Below are 19,224 nucleotides of genomic sequence, written 5' to 3'. Positions count from 1 at the left end.
CCTCTCTCTCTCCCTCCCGCCGTTTCTCTCTCTCTCTCTCTCGCTTTCTCTGCCTCGCCGCCTTACCGCCATGCGTATACGCTCTCTCTTTCTCCCCGTTCGTCTTTCCACCGGGACACCCCGGGCCTTCGAGGTATTCCGCGGTAACGACTAAGCGGGGAAAAAAATTTTAGATGTCGCCGAGCGGAGTTCATTTTGTTACTCGCCCTTTATTGCCGCGAGCGATTTGTCGAGTTGTTCGCAATATTTCTCGGAAGCTGTCGGTTAGGGGAAACGAGCATTCTTGTGGAAGTGTAATTGACGGCCGATTTCCGTCTTGAGGAATCCGCCACCGGTCAACGTCGATTAAAAAAGTGACGTCAAAGAGAGCGTATTAAAATAAAATCTATCCATCTATCTAAAATCTAAAAATAAATCTAAGTACAATTGTAACGTAACACACGCACTTTCCTACGTAATTTATTTAGACAAAATATGCCACGTAATATATCGATTGTCTCAACATTTCCAAAGACATTTTCCGCTTAACGATAATATATGTTTGCGTTTGTGATAAAACGAGAAATAAACTATCGAGCGACATTTGATATATTAAAACGTCTCATTCTGGCAGCAATTGAAAGCGACGATTTATTTGTTCGCGAGTAATTTTCGTACTTTTGTATCTCGACGCACGGATCTACGTAATGCGCGAACAAATAGACAAAGATTGACGTCACGTAAAAGTATTGTACACTCGTTGCAACCCTTTTCAATACGCGCTCTCCCTCCTTCCCCACGGTCCTTCCCATTTCCTTCTCTCATGCGTGTTCTGGTATCCCGCGATACCCACTTGTGGGTCTGTCATGTGCTGACAATTTGTGTACACACATGGTCAAGAGCATAAAAAGTTTACCGTCTGACCGAAATAGAAATAAAAAAGAAACACATATTATAAGATATATAAATTAAATATTGGTTATTTCAATAATTAATTTTTATAATTATTCTACTTTATTACAGGTGTCTTGTTATATGGCATATACGTGTGTCGAGTGTATGGTAGACGTTAATATTACGCTGTAGCGACGTATATATAGATATCGATCTAAGATAACGTGGGACTTTATCGTTTACCGTATTCAAAACTATCGTATCGTAAAAACTGTTATGCTATATACTTTCCGCTGCGAAAAATGCAAGAGGTTCAGAGTATCGCGAAGTACAGATTTCACACGCATTAAGCCGCTCATCTTTGCGAAAAATCACACAAAACCGATCGGCAATAATGCGTCGGGAAAATTCTGAGGAAAACTTTTACTGTCTCTCTCTTAGCGCCATGGCCGATTTGTTATCCAGCCGCGCGGATGCGTATGCATGCCTTTACTTCCGGGTTAGGGTCCTATAGGATGCTGCTCAACGACCTGTATCGGCACACCTTTTTTTTCTCGTCGGCATCGAGCGCCAACGAGAGACGTTCTTTTTCTTCGTCGACAATCAAGAACCTATCCGCAAGCGGGGGATCTCGTCCCGTTATGCGTATATTATTCGCTGAATCAAAAAAAAAAAAATATAAACATATTTTTCCTAGTCAATTATAATTAACTGCGAATGAAAGAATAAATTAAACTTAACTCTCTTTAAAGCACAATTTTTGTAAAATATTCTTAGTTTTCCTATGTTTTTTTTTTTTATTTGATTTTACGTGTGTGATATATAAATCTAATAACATTTGATTTCTGGATGTCTAATAAAATAATCACAGAGTCTCTCATGGCAAGCTGTTAAAAAGACGGTGTATTTTTTTCCATACGTTTTTCATGTATTATAAAAAATTCGCGTCATTACGTTGGAATAATTAATCAATTATTCTACCGAAATACCGCCGTGACAGGTAACGCCGTGTAGAATCCCGCGATACCCACTTGTGGGTCTGTCATGTGCTGACAATTTGTGTACACACATGGTCAAGAGCATAAAAAGTTTACCGTCTGACCGAAATAGAAATAAAAAAGAAACACATATTATAAGATATATAAATTAAATATTGGTTATTTCAATAATTAATTTTTATAATTATTCTACTTTATTACAGGTGTCTTGTTATATGGCATATACGTGTGTCGAGTGTATGGTAGACGTTAATATTACGCTGTAGCGACGTATATATAGATATCGATCTAAGATAACGTGGGACTTTATCGTTTACCGTATTCAAAACTATCGTATCGTAAAAACTGTTATGCTATATACTTTCCGCTGCGAAAAATGCAAGAGGTTCAGAGTATCGCGAAGTACAGATTTCACACGCATTAAGCCGCTCATCTTTGCGAAAAATCACACAAAACCGATCGGCAATAATGCGTCGGGAAAATTCTGAGGAAAACTTTTACTGTCTCTCTCTTAGCGCCATGGCCGATTTGTTATCCAGCCGCGCGGATGCGTATGCATGCCTTTACTTCCGGGTTAGGGTCCTATAGGATGCTGCTCAACGACCTGTATCGGCACACCTTTTTTTTTCTCGTCGGCATCGAGCGCCAACGAGAGACGTTCTTTTTCTTCGTCGACAATCAAGAACCTATCCGCAAGCGGGGGATCTCGTCCCGTTATGCGTATATTATTCGCTGAATCAAAAAAAAAAAAATATAAACATATTTTTCCTAGTCAATTATAATTAACTGCGAATGAAAGAATAAATTAAACTTAAGTCTCTTTAAAGCACAATTTTTGTAAAATATTCTTAGTTTTCCTATGTTTTTTTTTATTTGATTTTATAACGTGTGTGATATATAAATCTAATAACATTTGATTTCTGGATGTCTAATAAAATAATCACAGAGTCTCTCATGGCAAGCTGTTAAAAAGACGGTGTATTTTTTTCCATACGTTTTTCATGTATTATAAAAAATTCGCGTCATTACGTTGGAATAATTAATCAATTATTCTACCGAAATACCGCCGTGACAGGTAACGCCGTGTAGAAAGTGTAATAAACTTTACTAATTTACGATTTCGTCAATAATCCAGCACATAACGGCGGCCATCAGTTGTTCGAAATTTCAACAACTTCCGCGCAAATTCGTTGAAATAACACGCGGTAGGTTTACAACGCGACCCATCTACGTACTCTAATCACATTTCGCTGTAGTTTCGGGGATCGCCTCACCGACCAGCGGGAGCGTAATTGTTATTTTGCCATCGCGCAATGTAAATGTCGCCAAAGCATAGTTTGTTTTACGATAACGCGTCGGTATGATGCCGCACAAAGCAACTGTAAACGAGGAGAGCACTTTTCCAGTAATGATTCGTTAACAGCGATCATTGTGGTAGTGTCGCTTCGTGTGGCTAATGCCGAATAGCGACACTCCTCGCAATTATGGTATATTTAATGCAATAATAGATATTAGCACCATATGCGTTTTTTCATAATTTCGTTCAAAAACCAAACAGCCCAAATTTGTGCCATCTGTTTCGAGACTTCGTTTTACGTGGTGTGCATTTTTTTTATAAAATAAAAATAATTTAAACCGGCGATTTAAATTTTATTCACATTAAAAATTTGTTTTGACGATATATTTTTATATTACGATAATGTTTTTTTTTATGTATCAGTTTTGTAACGCATCATGCCATTTATCCTTAAACGCACGCACAATGACATTTTATCAAGCTTATTTTAAAAAATTTAGTGTTGCAATTTTCATCGCGTAAATTGCGAAACGATAAAATGTGATTTTTAATCTACGAAACAAAGAGAGAAAAAGAATCGTTGAATGGATCATAAAAACACTGTGGTATTGTTTATTTTTTTCCCGCACATCATAGCACGGTCCTGTCACGAGTGCGTGCCTTTTTTCGGACGAGCCTCGACAGTGTAATCCAGAACAGATGAAAGAGTTACATTATTTTCGGGCGAACATGCCGGGCTGCTAAAATCTCTCTCCATCTCTCGAATACCAGCGCGGCAATTTTTTTTGCTCGTGATAAACTGTAAATAAATGTTTTATTAAATCCGCGGCGCGGGAGCACAATATATTTTTATTTGTCGAATGATGTTATTTCTCGTAAAAGTGCAACACACAACAAAAATAAAAAAAAAAAGATACGTACAAGATTGATTAAAAAGGAATAGTTTCACGGTGTAAAATTGAAAATTATCACTTTGCCTTTGTCACTAACTTCTGTTTGATATTTTCTATTATATAAACTAGACAGTTTATTCGTTTTTTAAGTGGAAAATATAACTTTACATAAAAGTACATAATTTTATTTAAATTTAAATGAAATGATGCGAATGCTGTTTTTAAAAAGATAACAGTTTTCTTTTTCTGGAGCTATGCATTTACAAATATTATTTAGTTTATAGACATATTAATTCTTCTGTATTATCCCCCTCGAGATCTTTTTTATACCTTTTTATGTTAAAGCAAATAAACGTACACTCTGTACTCTTTTGCAGAAATTAAAAATCTAATAAGAAAAAAATTATCTCTGTAAATTATTGATTTTCAAAAATAAATTAAAACTAATTCTTCAATCACACACAATAATCGTATCTACAAATATAATCTGCGATTCAGTAATAAAAATATATTCTAAATAAAGGGTATTATATATATAATTCCGCTTTGGCTTTTGTAACTTAATCTCTTTGTTAATAACAGAGCATACATAATAGATATAAATAAATATGTATATAAATATAGATACGATGCAATAACAGAAATTTCACATATGTTTCTCAGACGAAATCTTTTTTTTCATTCCCGCTGGTTTTCAAGTGCACGGCGGGGGCGAAACTTATGTGTCTCACGAAGGGAGACGACCCACCCTAAATTTGCGTGTTCGAGCGGTTCGCAGACTGCTCCCTTCCTAAAAGTTTCAACCCTCCGAGAATAGCCCGTACTGACCTACCCCTACTACGTGATTTATGTACGAGCATCGTGCGTAGACTCAAGGGCGACGAGACCCCTCTTTCCTTCATAGCCCTTTCGAGACACACCGAGCGCACGAGTACTTGTCTCGAAGGAAGGGCTAAAAAATTTCTCCCGCGATCGTGCCTTCCTCGCATATTTTAACGACAAAACGTGCTTTTTATTTAAGAGAGAAATGCATAAGATGTGAAATTAATTTTCTAATTATGATAATGCTCTCATCACACATTTGTATTATATTTCATTTCTTATCAATAATACGCAAAAATCTTCTTATCAACACACATAAATAATTAATTACATATACATAAATAATTAATTGAAAAATATCAAAATTACATACACTTTAAATGCTAGTATATACAATTTTCGTAATTTTTAAAAACAGTTTTTTTGCAGATTTTTGTTGAATATTTTTTTATATTTAAAGCTGGTTTAGATCTCATTTTAATTATTTAATTATTATTTTAATTATTTATAAATATTAACTATAATATTTTCTCTGAAGCAATGGAAAAATAGAAAAATTATTGAACAGAGAGAGAGAGAGGGAAAAAGAATGAAAAATATATCCTATATTTTAGCTGCTTCTACTTGCAAAATTTTATTCGAAACCGAGATGGAAACTCAGGGATGTTCCCTAATTAATTCAGCCACAAATGAGTTAATCGCATGGCCTACGACAAAGCTTGAATTGAAATTCGCGAATACACCGCAGTCTCTCTCTCTCTCTCTCTCTCTCTCTCTTTTTCGGCGGTGCACCGCATTGTTTTTCATTTAAGCTAACCGTAATGACCACTTTGTGCTGCGATCGGCATCCGAAAAGGCACGTACCTAGTACAGACCTTTGCCTTAATACGATACTAGAGTGGCTCAATATACGCATATCCTTAATTCCAGAATACCTGCGTTTATATCGCAACGCGCAACGGATACTTCCCATCTATCCCCTGTTCCCTTCACGTTTGCCCCTTCGCCGACCAACCCCTCGCGCACTTTTATTCGCGCTACTGAATTACGAGCGGCCTGCAAAATTGCTTTTCGTACGTAAAAAAGAAAGACCGTTGCTCGCCGCTCCTCGCGGTCGATACGACTCGCGAAAGGGTGTTGTATGAGAGATGTGTGTGCATGTGTCGGCATGTGCGTGCAGGGAATTGACCCTGTAAACGATAACAGTCCGCGAAAAGAGAAGAGAAAAAAAAAGCTTAGCATAGCTCTCGCGAACGTAGTACGTTTGCTGGCAAAAAACTACTGCGCCTTTAATTTCTTTATCGTGAAGGAAGTGCTGTTCGATAGATGAGCGGCTTTCGTGGGCAGCAAATCCGGAACCGTCGCTTGGGAAAAAACACGGATAGCATCGGCTCTCTTGGAGCTATCTCACTAATAATTATCCTGAAACGTTATTAAATTTCCCGAGAAAACAAAAACGTGCTATATATTTTTTTAATTTTTAATTCATCACAGCACTATGTATATTATATGCAAACCTAGATCATGTTATTATAATAGAATATGTCGTGTGTATGTGTATGTGTGTATATAGAACCTTCAATATACACATAAAAAAGCTTTTTTTATTTGTAATAAACACTACATATTTTTATTTAAAAATTAAAGTAGCTTTTACTGTACCAAAATATATGTGTGTATGTGATTTAATGTATTTTCTATAAATTTTGAAATTTTAATAAACATTCCAGTAATCAAATTATAAAAATTTGCAAAAGTAGAATCCACCTGAAATTAACTCAAGAATAAAATATTATTATCTAATTGCATTTTTAAAATTTAATTCACAAAAGCTATTGTTCGAAAATTGTTTAAAATATGTTTCGATATATTTATCAAAGAAATATTTCTATTTTAGTTTTTAACGAAATAATATATACTATATGTCAAATTTATTTAAAAGACTCTCACTTTTTAAAAATTGCAATAGCGAGGAAGGTTATGCGTGAGTCAGACCTCGCAGTATCATTGCAACGTTGAACGCATTTATTTGTAACACACGCAAGAAATGATTAGGCTCGTCGGAGCCAAACTCTTTGACAACAGTAATTTATTATTGAGCATGTAATCGCAGTGCTAGAGAATCGTCGCAACTTTGTTTTTAACTTCCCTTGCGGGGAGCTCTTTAGGTTTCCTACGGAGGGATCGTACCTAAGTACTTGTTGCTTTCGAAGCGTACAGAATCGTGATTCTCTCGGTTGTATACGCGGTTTGCGCGCTATATAGGTGCATGACGGATAAATGAAAAAAAAAAAAAAACGTAGTTTATTATGAGAATAGAAAAATACGTTGTGATGTGTTAAGAAATTTTTTAAAATGGTCGCCAAGAAAAGAAATCTAATTTTAAAAATTTATTTAGGAATTCTACCCATCCCTCTTTTCTAAAACATCCGAAAATTTATCTTTAACCATCTCGCGTATAATTCAAATAATGTGTAGAGTTGGCATACCCAACAAGGCTATGCTTTCCATAGAGAGAGTGTCTACAGACACTCTATATGTATATAGAATTGTATATGCTGTATGCCCGTACATGTACGGACGTTAAAAAAATATCGCTATCATGCTTGGAGGCATCGTGGACTCGCATATCGCCCGATCAGAAATTTCGCAAACATTTCGATTCCCGCTCAATTGTCGCTAGTTCGCGCGTCTTACACGCTATCCGCGTGTGTTTAATCAATCCCAATGAAACGCGGCGACGTATTTCCTTCGATAAATATTTGAATACAAATTTTCCCTATTTTTCCATCCCGCGTGCCCATCCTCAAACCCTCCATTCTCGCTCATGGATCGCCATGCGCTTGAAACGTCACGTCCGCAGACAATGCGATTCGTCCGGCATCACATCTCCATCAGAAAATTGATCAATCCCTTCCGTCGTGCCTCGTCATGTCTCTCCCGGATCCTTAACGAGCTACGTACACCGGAAGCGGACCGACAGCACCAACCGCTAACACCTTCTTACCCAATCTCTCGCGAGCGCCACCCCCAACTTCCAGCCACTTGCCCACCTCGCGACGAGGAAATTGGCGAAGGTGGCGGTACCGGTTCTTGCGGAGAATTCATCCCTTAAGAAAATACAGGCAATAACCTCCAGATCCTCATCGGAGGCAGGAGGCCGGGAGGCTGTGATGGCATGGGGGGAGGGTGAGCGCGACGACGGAGGGATAGCATAGTGTTGGAAAGACGTTGCTGCGTAGCGAGAGGCAACGGGGGCCGCGGAGGGGGCGTCGAACGAAGGAGAACGAGGCAGCCGCCGTTGCCGTCGCCGTCGCGGAGGTGGAGGAAAAGGTGAAGGTGGAGAACTCGGTTGGGAGAGGGGGAGGGGGGGGCGGTGGGTTAAAGGTAGCGGGCCAGAGCCTCACTTTATTTTTATGCAGTTATTGATCTCCGTAGAACCCGACACCCGCCGCGTACCCAACCTTCCTCTCCCTGTACCACCCCTCTTCGCTCCTACTTGCTCTCCCCCGTCCCCCCCCCCCCCCCCCTTCCCTCCAGCACCCTTCGGCCAACTCGACCTCCTGCCACCGCGCCTCTTGCCGCCTTGTGCCGGAGAGCTACCCTCTGCCCCTTTCGCGGCAAGGTGGCGGCGGGTAACTAGCTTATCAAAAAATGGGCGTTGCCGCCGCTCACTGTCCTGTTCTGCCTCTTTCTCTGGCGCTCTCGTGCACATCATCTCGTTCCTTTCGTCTTGCTCCTTTCCTCCGTTCCTCTCTCCTTTCCTCTCCCCCACCCCCCGCCTTTTTCTTTCTCTGTCTCTCTTTCCTCCTTTATCTGTCTTTCTTCCTTTCTCATTCTCGCTCCACGCTTTTTCTCGCGGTGTTCTTCCTTCTCGAGCTTTCTTTCCGTCTCTGTTTCTTTCTATTTTTGTCCGTCCTCGTTCTTTCTTCCGCCCTCTCGCTTCCGTTCGCAAACTCTTCTCCGCGATCTTCTCTTTCTTCGTTGCGCGGGAAAAGCATCAGTCGCTCTCTCGCTCGCGGCTACTCGCGGGTCCATCGATCCTCTCTCTTTACGCGGCTATCTCTATAGCGTCTTCCATTGTGGCTCGCACACCTGCCCTGTCGCGGGGTAGCCCTCATTGGCGTGTCGACGGCGGAGGGCGCGGGATTGAAAACGGAGGACAGGGGGACGAGGGCGCCTTCAGTCAGTTCGGTGGGGTGAGGCAACTCGCTCGTGGTGAGAGAAGGGTGAGAGAACGAAATAAGATATCGGTGGAAGGAGGGGGATGGTGGAGGAGGATGAGCAGCAGGGCCGGCAGGTGGAAGAGGAAGGATGAGGCAGCAGGAGAGCATCGAGTACGAGGGAGGGGGGAGATGAGACGAAGGCGAGAAAGAGAACGAGAGCGAGAGCGAGACCGAAACCGAGCCCAAGAAAGAGAGAGAGAGAGAAAGCGTACGGAGGTATCCCATCCTTGCCCGGCCACCCACGCCAACTACCCCACTTCCCATTTTCTTCCAGGGTGTGTCCCATGCTTCTTCGATTTAGGGTAGGTTCGGGGCCAACCGAACCACCCTCGGCCTCTCCACCTCGCGCGGCTCTGGCCGCTACACTTCCTCCGCATCCCCTCGCTTCGCCTTCACGCCGCCCTTGTTCCGGCGACTCGCACTATCTTGCCTACGCGGGACTGGCCAGGTGGCGGCGTATGGTGGTTGTGTGTACACGTACGATGCGCGTGCACGTGCACGCTTACACATGCCTGGCCCGATCGATGTCTACACCCCATACACCCTCTCCTCAAATACCGCCCCTTCGTCTTCTCTCTTCCTCCGGCTTTTCCGCCCCATACCCATCGCTTTGGTCCTTAATTACGCGCGCGGGACGCTACACTCTTTTCTTTCTCTTGGCGCGGCACGGCACGGCAGCTTCAGCAGCGGAACCGAACGGACCTCTCTCTTTCTTTTCCTTTGTCTTTTTCTTTTACAGACGCGCTCGATCTCGAAATGCGAGCCCGATCCTTAGATTGCATCGCCCGGCTAAGGATGATCCGGCTTGATCCCTCGGCGCAGACCGTATTCCGCCAAGACGCCGCTGAACGACACGTTCGATTTCATCTAATGCAAGCGATCTTTTTCTCCGATCTCATGTTCAAGTGTACTTGCGTATTAATCCTTTTACGCTTGGACTATTTATTATCAGATATGGAGAAATTCTCAAGTGTAAAACTAACTTCGATTATTATGTTTTAAAAAAAGTAGAAAGTATAAAAATGTTTATCAATAATTTGTGATAAATCTTTTTTATTTCCTATTTTTGTTGTGACTGAATAAAAAATATTTATATCTTTTATCAAATTGTAATAATTTTGAACCTGCATATATAGCATACAAAAAAAAATTATACCTTTATATTTGAAGTACAATTAATTATATACGAATACAGACAAACGTGTCTATCAATATAAACATATGATAAAATCCATCATAAGAATGTAAGCAATATATGTCTAACGAATGTAATAACTAATAACAGTCCCTTCACAGAAGTAAAATTTACATCAAAATAATAGATCATTGTATTCTATATGCATATATTATTGATATCTCTGTAAAAGATATGAAGAAGTTCTTTTATTATAATATATATTCTATGGACCTGGCGGAGGAAAATTCGCTTAACGACCACATTTATAATCTTGCATGCGATTATCGGTTTAAAATAATTTAAACTTACTATATTGCGCAAGAACATTATTATTGGATAACAAACTTTGAAGAATGTGATCTGAATTGTGCATTCTCAGAATTATATGTAATCTATAATAATACAATGAAATACTATTACGTAAAAGTGTGTTATGTCTTCCACTCGAATGGTAGATTCTGTTTCACTTCCAAATGCGGATCTATTTCCGCAGTATTGCGTAAGGGGAGGAGATAGCAGCTTCCAGAAATTCTAAATATATTAGTGCAGGTTATGCACAAGATTATGAAGAAGTAATTTTCGACGGATAAAATTCTGCAGACTTGCTCGACAATATCGACGCGTTAAAGTAATTAGTTACGTAACTGGCTATAAAATAATGTACGTTTCGTCTTCTCCCATCCCTCCACCAATACGTATATTCCTTAGTCATAATCATAATTATAATTACCATCTGCTAATTAGCAAAATCTTACGATACGGTATAATATACGCGGCATCATATATAATTTGATCTTTCGAGCAAAAACGTTGGTTGTTTCGATATATAAAAGAAAGGGTTATATTTTCGTCGACTTTTTCGTCATTCCTAAAGTCCACTTCGCATAATTAACGACGCTCGAATCGCTCGCATAAAGCAGCAAAGGCCGTTCGACCGTAAACTACACAATCAATTAATCACCGATTAGTACCATTTATCCCGAGATCACGATTGTTATCGCTTCGTTGGTTCGAAAGTATTGTCTTCCGTAGAGAAAAAAAAGAGGAAGAGAGAGAGAGAGAGAGAGAGAAAAAAGAAAGAGAGAGGAAAAAATGAGAGGGGAAGGAAGCGGTCGCCTCGTCGTCGTTGCTGCTGCGCCTCGTGCTTTCCACCCCCGAGCTACGTCGGGGATAGGGTCAATGCCCGATCACGTGGCAAAAAGGGCGAAAAACGTTTCTTCGTGAGTAACGGCGGGGGGGGAGGGGGGAGGACGGCGGGGAAGGAGGATCGGCGGAGGCAAAGGCAGGCAGAAGTTCGAGAAGCGGAGGAGCCGAAAACGTGATAGCGTCGCTCGGGCCGCGTAGCAACAGGCATCTGTTGCAATAGAGAAGACTCGATAGATTCCTGTCTACTTGCGTCTACCATTCCCGTATGCGTGTTGCAGCACACACAAACACTATCGACATCCACGTGCGCGCGTACGTAGATTTCCGAGAGGAGAGAATCAACCGCGCGCGCCTGCTGGAGCGACTCTACAATCGAAGAGAATATGATCGTAGTGCGCGTGTATGCATGTACGTACGCAGTATGCGTATCGAACGCACGTACCATTCCGGAAGATGCAATATATGTACGGTGGAAACACGAGCGAGCGCGAATTTCGCGGAAAAGTATATCCTCGCATGAAAACAATGAAAAAAGATGCTTCATTTAAATAACTTTTCTTTGAAAAGACTTTGATATTAAATAATTTATCTCCTCTTGCAGTTTTATATAGGACACAGCAACCAATTTTTTTTTTTTTTACATAATAATGACGTTTAATTGTATATAAATATTTTTAAAATTAATTGCCTATTAACGAAAGGTTGCGTAACAAAATTATTTTGGATAAATGTTAAAGAGAGTAATTATTGCAACAAATTCAATAATGACAATTGTATTTACTATTGTTATACTAGTACTACGTATAATTCGTTAAACCGAATTTTATTCAGGCAATTTTCTCTGAATTATTTGGTATATTGTAAGACTTCGTATATATAAGACACAGATTTACACCCGTCATCGAAACTGACATCGGGATATATATGTGAATCAATGCAATGTCTGCGGATATAACCAGCGAGGGAAATATGCCGCGTGCAGGAAAATCGCGTCGTCGACCGAATCGCTCGCCGGAAAATAGGCATGAACGGCACGAAAAACGTGGCAGGCCATGCGTGGAGAATTGTCGGAGTGCTGGGAATGATAGAAACGTAGGGAGGAAAAGAGAGGGCAGAGGAAGCGAGAGAAACGAAAGTAGTACGATGCATAATACGAGACGTGTGTCCTCGCTCAAGAAGCAAATCGACAAGCGAGCGCGATTAATTAAAGGCGATAACAGACGTTCTCTTGATTACATCCGCGTACATAGTACAATATATTCCATCTTGAATGTATGTAACAACACATCTTGCAAAAGATGCATTAAAATATTCTAAATCGGAGAAAGAGAGAGAGAGAGAGAAGTTTAATTTTTAATTTAAAAAATTGATTGATTTAAAAGAAGAAGTTTGATATCATCGATGCACTTGAACGAAAAACGTTTGAACTATTCGAATTGAGAATGTAAATAATTAACAATATAGCGTATCAAAATATGTTGAATTTTTAAATAATCAAGAAAAAACACGCCAATGAGATTTTTAGTTGCATCGAATTTAGCAACTATCGGAACATATCGTCTACATAGTTGAAATCAAAATCAACGCAGCAACGTTGAACTCAACATGGACAGCGTAATTAATATTGTTAAAACGTTCCCATACAATTTCATGCAGCAATTAAATTTCACGAAGAGTCGAGATATAGACGTGAAACTCGGTTTGCAATGATAATCTTTTGGTTCGTAGTAGAAAAAGCCCGCGGCACAATGCGCTAGCGGTACAGTCGAACAGGTGGCAGTTCTATATTTTACCTTTACTTCGCTGCGGCTGACTCCTCCCGGCTCCACTACTTTCGCCACCGCTTCGATCCTACTCTCTCCTCTCTGCCGAAAATAGCGACCATGAACTTGCCTGGCTCCCTTGAATGAAAAGATATCCGCTACATGTGTTCCAACGTAAAATTTGCGATTTTAATATACATCCAACTGTAACAAATATAATATTTTCTCTTATTAAGATTATTATAATAAGGAAATATATTTATATATAAATAGTATGTTAACAAATAAATCGCGAAATTAAATGTATTTTTTTGAATGTATCTTTTTCACGTAGACGTCTTTTTCGTAAAATTTTATTGTCTCTGCGTGATGCTGTTTTTAATACTATCGAATTTTAAAGATGTTTTGGCTGTACAATAGTAGCAAAAAACTGCCAAAATTGAAAAAAACAAAACCATATTTCCTATGTTTATATTGTTTGAAAAATAAATCCGGATTATAAAAAGAATTAAAGCATCACAAAATAATATAATTTTTAACGTCTTCGTAAAAGAAAATAGTTGCAATTAATATTTTTCCTAATTTATGACAGAAACTTTTGATCGTGAATACCGCCTGAAATCAACTGCAAGAAACAAAAAAAAAAAAAGAATAATTTGCAGAAAGAGAAAGAAAGAAATATAATATTTTTCTACAATTTTAAGTAAATAATTTTTAAACGAGCAAATGGATCTAAATCAAATTTTACACAAATATTTATTACAGTTTTCTTAATATATGTGCAAATTTTTATTTCGTTGGCAATGTTTTTTCCTTGTCAAATTTGTCAATAAGTGCTACAATACGCGATTTCTCATAAAAATCAATACTAACTTTAAATTTAAATAATTTCTAAACCGTTAAGAGAATTGTGCTCAGATTTTGCACAGATACTCAAAAGAAATAGTAGAACAGTCTACGAAATTTTCATGCTTTTGTCAATGTTTTGACATGATATACATCCTTAAGGATTTTCTTGTACATAGAGTTCTTCCATAATTTTTCAATCAAGAAAGCTTTTACTTCTCGCTCTTCAACTATTATGCACAACGGCGCATTTAATTGCCCCATCAATTGATCCGAATTAGAATTAGCGATCCCGAGAGTGCGCGTTGCCGTTCGCAGCAACTGTGACAAAAACGATCGACAGATTTGGCAAGCAGCAAAAAGTTCTGGAAGCATCGATGACAAATGTCGAAAGTCACTTCGCTATCGCACCTTGCTCCGTGACTACGACGAGATATCGTTGTGCGTCTACAATATTTCTGACAGTGTTCAAAAATGTCCAATAAATGCGACGTAACGCAACGGGTGTCCGTGGACGAAATGGGAAAAGTTTCGCATTGTTTACACCGTCCGTTGCAAGGGCGACGCGCAAATTCCGCGAAATCCGGCACCGCTCGATGTTATACGCACACATACATACACACATACACATACACGGCTGCGACACACCGCGGCGTTATCATAACCTAGTGACGTCAAATATTGATTTTGACACGTACATGTGACGAGGCGTCGGACACTGGCGCGCTGTAAATGCGTATATACATGTGTATAACGCGCGTGATGTGCGCGTCATGTGTGCATATATTATACATAGACGAGTCCGATGGTATAGTATACGTATGCATTCGGCAGCTCGAGAACCAATGCACGTCGAATTTAGCCACTCATACACGCATCTACGCACGTTGATCCACCTCGCGAGCTCTCGAGAGCTGCCACTTACACACACACACACACACACACATATATATATACCTGTAAAAGGAAGTGGCATTACGATAATATACCGGAAGAAAGGGCAAATTTTCGATCTCGTTACATTTGTGCTGCGATTTACAAGACAATAAACTTTACAGACAATACCAAGAAACTTTGGGATAATATCTATTGGACCATTTATTCGGCAAATAGATACATCGCATTTCGAGAAGACATTACACGATATTTGCAAATTAATATTATTACAATTTCACTCGAGTTTTTAATTTGATGCATATAGTGATAGTATAATATCTCTCATTATAATGTCTAATGTCAATATTTAAGTAAATGGCGATAAATACCAATGCAAAAGCGCAATTATTTCTTCTCTCTCTCTCTCTCTCTCTCTTTTTCTGTATGTGTGCGCATTTGTCTCTTTTTCTTGTTACATAATATTCAAAAAGACAATGTTATTTCTTAAACCGAACAATGTAATTTTCTCGGTATGGAGGGTATTTTAGCATAATTCAATGACGCACAAATGGGAAATTTGTGTTTTCTTGTTAAAAAATATGCAGATTAAAATTTTTATATTAAATATTTAGCACATTCATGTGTTAATTTAATATATTGCTGTTGTGTTAATTGGACTCGAATGGTAAATTATTAAAACAACTGAAAAAAAGTATAAAAATAACACAACATGCACCTATTTTTAATGTTACACAATATGTTCCGTATTATTAATGATAGAATTTATATGTTAAAGTTTACACAAAAAAATGTTGATCTTATTCTATAAAGAAGTGAGAGTGATTACAGACTGTCAATAATATTTTTCCAAGTTAATTTTATCATTACAAATATGTTAATTTTACACAAAATTTCTTTCAAATCGTTACGAAGTTTGCATTTATTTTTTGTGTTGAAATATTAACATAATATTAGTGTCACCATTCAAGATATTCATATTATGTTAAATTAACACAAAAATTTGTGTGGGACATGCGATTTATGTCGAATTTAAGCCGAATGTTCCAACTGTGCGAGCATATTTGTTCTGGATTCGCAACCGTATCGAAAAGGTTAAAACTCAAACGCGCATCACTTACGAAGAAGTCGTTGACGCTTGCATTTCGGGTCGATGTTTTCACAGCCGGTTAGTATACAGTTGCATGCGCCGCGTAAAAGGAGGTCATGGTACAACCAAATAGCAATAATAATACAAGAACTATAAGTCCCACACACACCACACCACACCGCACATCCGACGCTTTAAAACTTGAAATTCAAACGGGCGGTTGTGCAAGCAAGTGTATATCCTGACGACATCTGACAGTGAAATAGAGAATGCGATATCGCTATAAAATTCCCGGATACAGTGTCGGTAACATACCGTAGGTTCAAGAGAAAGAAAGAGAGAGAGAGAAAAAAAAGAAAAAATTGAGAATTGATATAAATGTTTGCTGATTAATTTCTTTCAAAGCTACAAATGGTTAATACTATTTACACGAAAAATGTTTTTGCTGATTTAATTACAATTTTATCATATAAACAAGTTTGATAGATAGATAGAGAAAGAGAGAGAGAGAAAGAGAGAGAGAGAGAAGAAATTAACAATAATAAATACCAATGCAAGAGCGCAATGATCTTCTCTCTCTCTCTCTCTCTCTTCTCTAGAGAGAGAGAGAGAGAGAGAGAGAGAGAGAGAGAGAGAGAGAGAGAGAGAGAGAGAGAGAGAGAGAGAGAGAGAGAGAGAGAGAGAGAGAGAGAGAGAGAGAGAGAGAGAGAGAGAGAGAGAGAGAGAGAGAGAGAGAGAGAGAGAGAGAGATAGAGAGAGAGAGAGAGAGAGAGAGAGAGAGAGAGAGAGAGAGAGAAGAAATTAACAATAATAAATGCAAGAGCGCAATGATCTTCTCTCTCTCTCTCTCTCTCTCTCTTCTCTCTTTCTCTCCTTCTTTATATTATACAATATATTATCAGAAAGATAGCGTTGTTTCTTGATAAAACGAGTAACGTTACTATGGCTGAGCATGATTGTTTTGCAGTCAAAAGTTAAAACAAACATATGATAGAAAAGCCGGTATATCAAAAAGATTAAACTCAAATGTGCATCACTTACGAAGAAATCGTTGAGTCGATGTTTTCATGGCCGATTACGGTTACATGTGTGCCATGTGAAAAGATACCGTAGTGCATACATATACGACTAAACAGCAAAATGTAATAATGTAAGAATTATCAGTCCCTGCTGCGTCTTTACCGCTCCCGATATTTCAAACTATGCAAATGCACACTGACGTCATCTGGCGTTAAAACGGACAAAAAATTCGACGACTATAAATTTCTACAATATCGACGAGTGTCAGTAATATGCTTTGAATAAAAAAATTGATATAAGTGTGAAAGAGATAAATAATTAATTCGTTGGCTAATTAATTAATTGCAGTTAAAATGACTAATACCTGTTGTACAAACAATATTTTTACTAATATAGTTTAAGAGGATGCCGGACCGTCCTGTTTTACCGACCATAATAATTATATATTTGCTTAATATAAAAGTTTTGGCAGTTTGTATGTACAAAATAAGATAGGTTCCCACTTGGAAATGCATGAATGAATATAAGTGAACGTTTGAAAATGTATTTAGAAGCCTAGTAAAAAACATTTCAAAAATTTTGCACACCGAAATGTTTTTTACTAGGCTTCTAAATATATTTTCAAACGTTCACTTATATTCTTTCATGCATTTCCGAGTGGGAACCTATCTTATTTTGTACATACAAACTGCAAAACTTTTATATTAAGCAAATATTGTTACGACCTGACGCAAGAAGCCGGTAAAAAAACTGTAATTTTTTAAATTTTCTTCGTTTTTAACGTGAAAGCGCAAGGTTCCCACTTTGTTGATGTATATACTTTAATCGTGGAAAAGGATTTCTTATTTCATGTAACCAATAAAAAAATTTCTGTCTGCAAAGTGTAATTATTATGGCCGGTAAAACAGGACGGTTCGGCATCACCTTAATCTTATCATATGAAGAAAATTGTACCATTCATCGGAAATTCTTCGATGTATCGATCAAAGTTAAAAACGACTCTATGAATTAATGTACATATATATATCTTAAAAGATTCTTCGTCGCATCATTCGTGCCATTAAATATTGTACTAAGCAATATTGGCTTTTGCCTTAAAAACTATAATAATTATACATGGTAACATCAAATTATTTCATACAGAGAAATATATCATAGCTCGATTAATAAAATTACAAGAAGAACAGAGGGTATATCAATTATGTAATTTAAGTGCGAGGTTGAAAATTACAAAAATTACAAAAATGAGCAAATTTACTAGAAAATCATCATTCATTTTTTATCATCATCGTTCATTTTTGTAGTTTTCGCCATTATCATTTGAATTACAGATTCGATATCCAGAATCGTTTTTACCGACCTGTTAAAGCGTAATCACGATAATTATTCGCATCGACTTCAAGGATTTTGAGAATAGGATGACTTTGCATTTACCTTTTAGTTCAAAATACGTGGGATGCGAATAGATGTCGCATGACGAAATCATGCATTGAGAAATATGCTACTCCATGTATTATATACATATACGTGTATATGTATATATTTTTCTTTTAAAGTACACGTCGAACATTGATACGAGAGATATGATAGTTCAATAAAAATATTAACAATTAATCGAGCAAATCATGCAGAACATTCGGACGCATGTTACAGCGAAGTAAAAACGCTTCTGTTTTTCATGTTGACGTCATCGTCACCTTCGTGTACATTTCTTTTATTTTTTTTCCATTTTTTTTTTTTTTTTCAATGATATCCCTGGACATACAGATACTGATTGTCATATGACGCGACTAGGCGCTCGACGCTACGAAACTCAGAGTATGCTTACCGCTCGTACAGTCGGCAGGAAAACTTTCGCGCGGCTCGCATGGGGAAGTCGCGTATCGAGCCGTTAAATCGCAATATTGCGCCAGGGGCGTGATAAGAAAATTGTAGAGAAAAAAAAGTTGACCCGATTTGGTGTATATAGTATCCGTATTCGTGCCCGCGATGCGAAGTTATCGCACGGCGAAAGTGATTTTTCCGGAAGCGCCGCCGTGGAGCGACGCGCGCAGACTGTACTGTGGACGCCACCGGCAGCCACGAGCGGCCGCTTGACGTACAGCCAGGCTGAAAAGTACGCGGCGTGAGACGTAAGCGAGGACCGAATTGGCACACTCGGATCGCCGAATTACGCGTG

General features: G+C 38.6%; 1 long non-coding RNA gene across 1 annotated transcript in view; it reads right to left on the bottom strand.

Annotated features, from left to right (window-relative positions):
- The window catches only part of LOC115245371, a 161,092-nt gene extending 141,905 nt beyond the window's left edge, over positions 1-19,187 (bottom strand). Inside the window, exons 1-2 of the long non-coding RNA XR_003885518.1 lie at positions 18,874-19,187; positions 13,226-13,399 (exon numbers count right to left, since the gene is read on the bottom strand). This is a non-coding gene — a long non-coding RNA (uncharacterized LOC115245371). The remainder of the gene's footprint in view (positions 1-13,225; positions 13,400-18,873) is intronic.
- Positions 19,188-19,224: the final 37 nt, after the last annotated feature.

The sequence above is a fragment of the Formica exsecta genome, unplaced genomic scaffold, assembly GCF_003651465.1.
Source record: "Formica exsecta isolate Colony F162 unplaced genomic scaffold, ASM365146v1 scaffold96, whole genome shotgun sequence".
Classification (NCBI taxonomy): Eukaryota; Metazoa; Arthropoda; class Insecta; order Hymenoptera; family Formicidae; genus Formica; species Formica exsecta.
The sequence above is the reverse complement of the archived record's forward strand: the minus strand, read 5'-3'. Positions and strand labels throughout refer to the sequence as shown.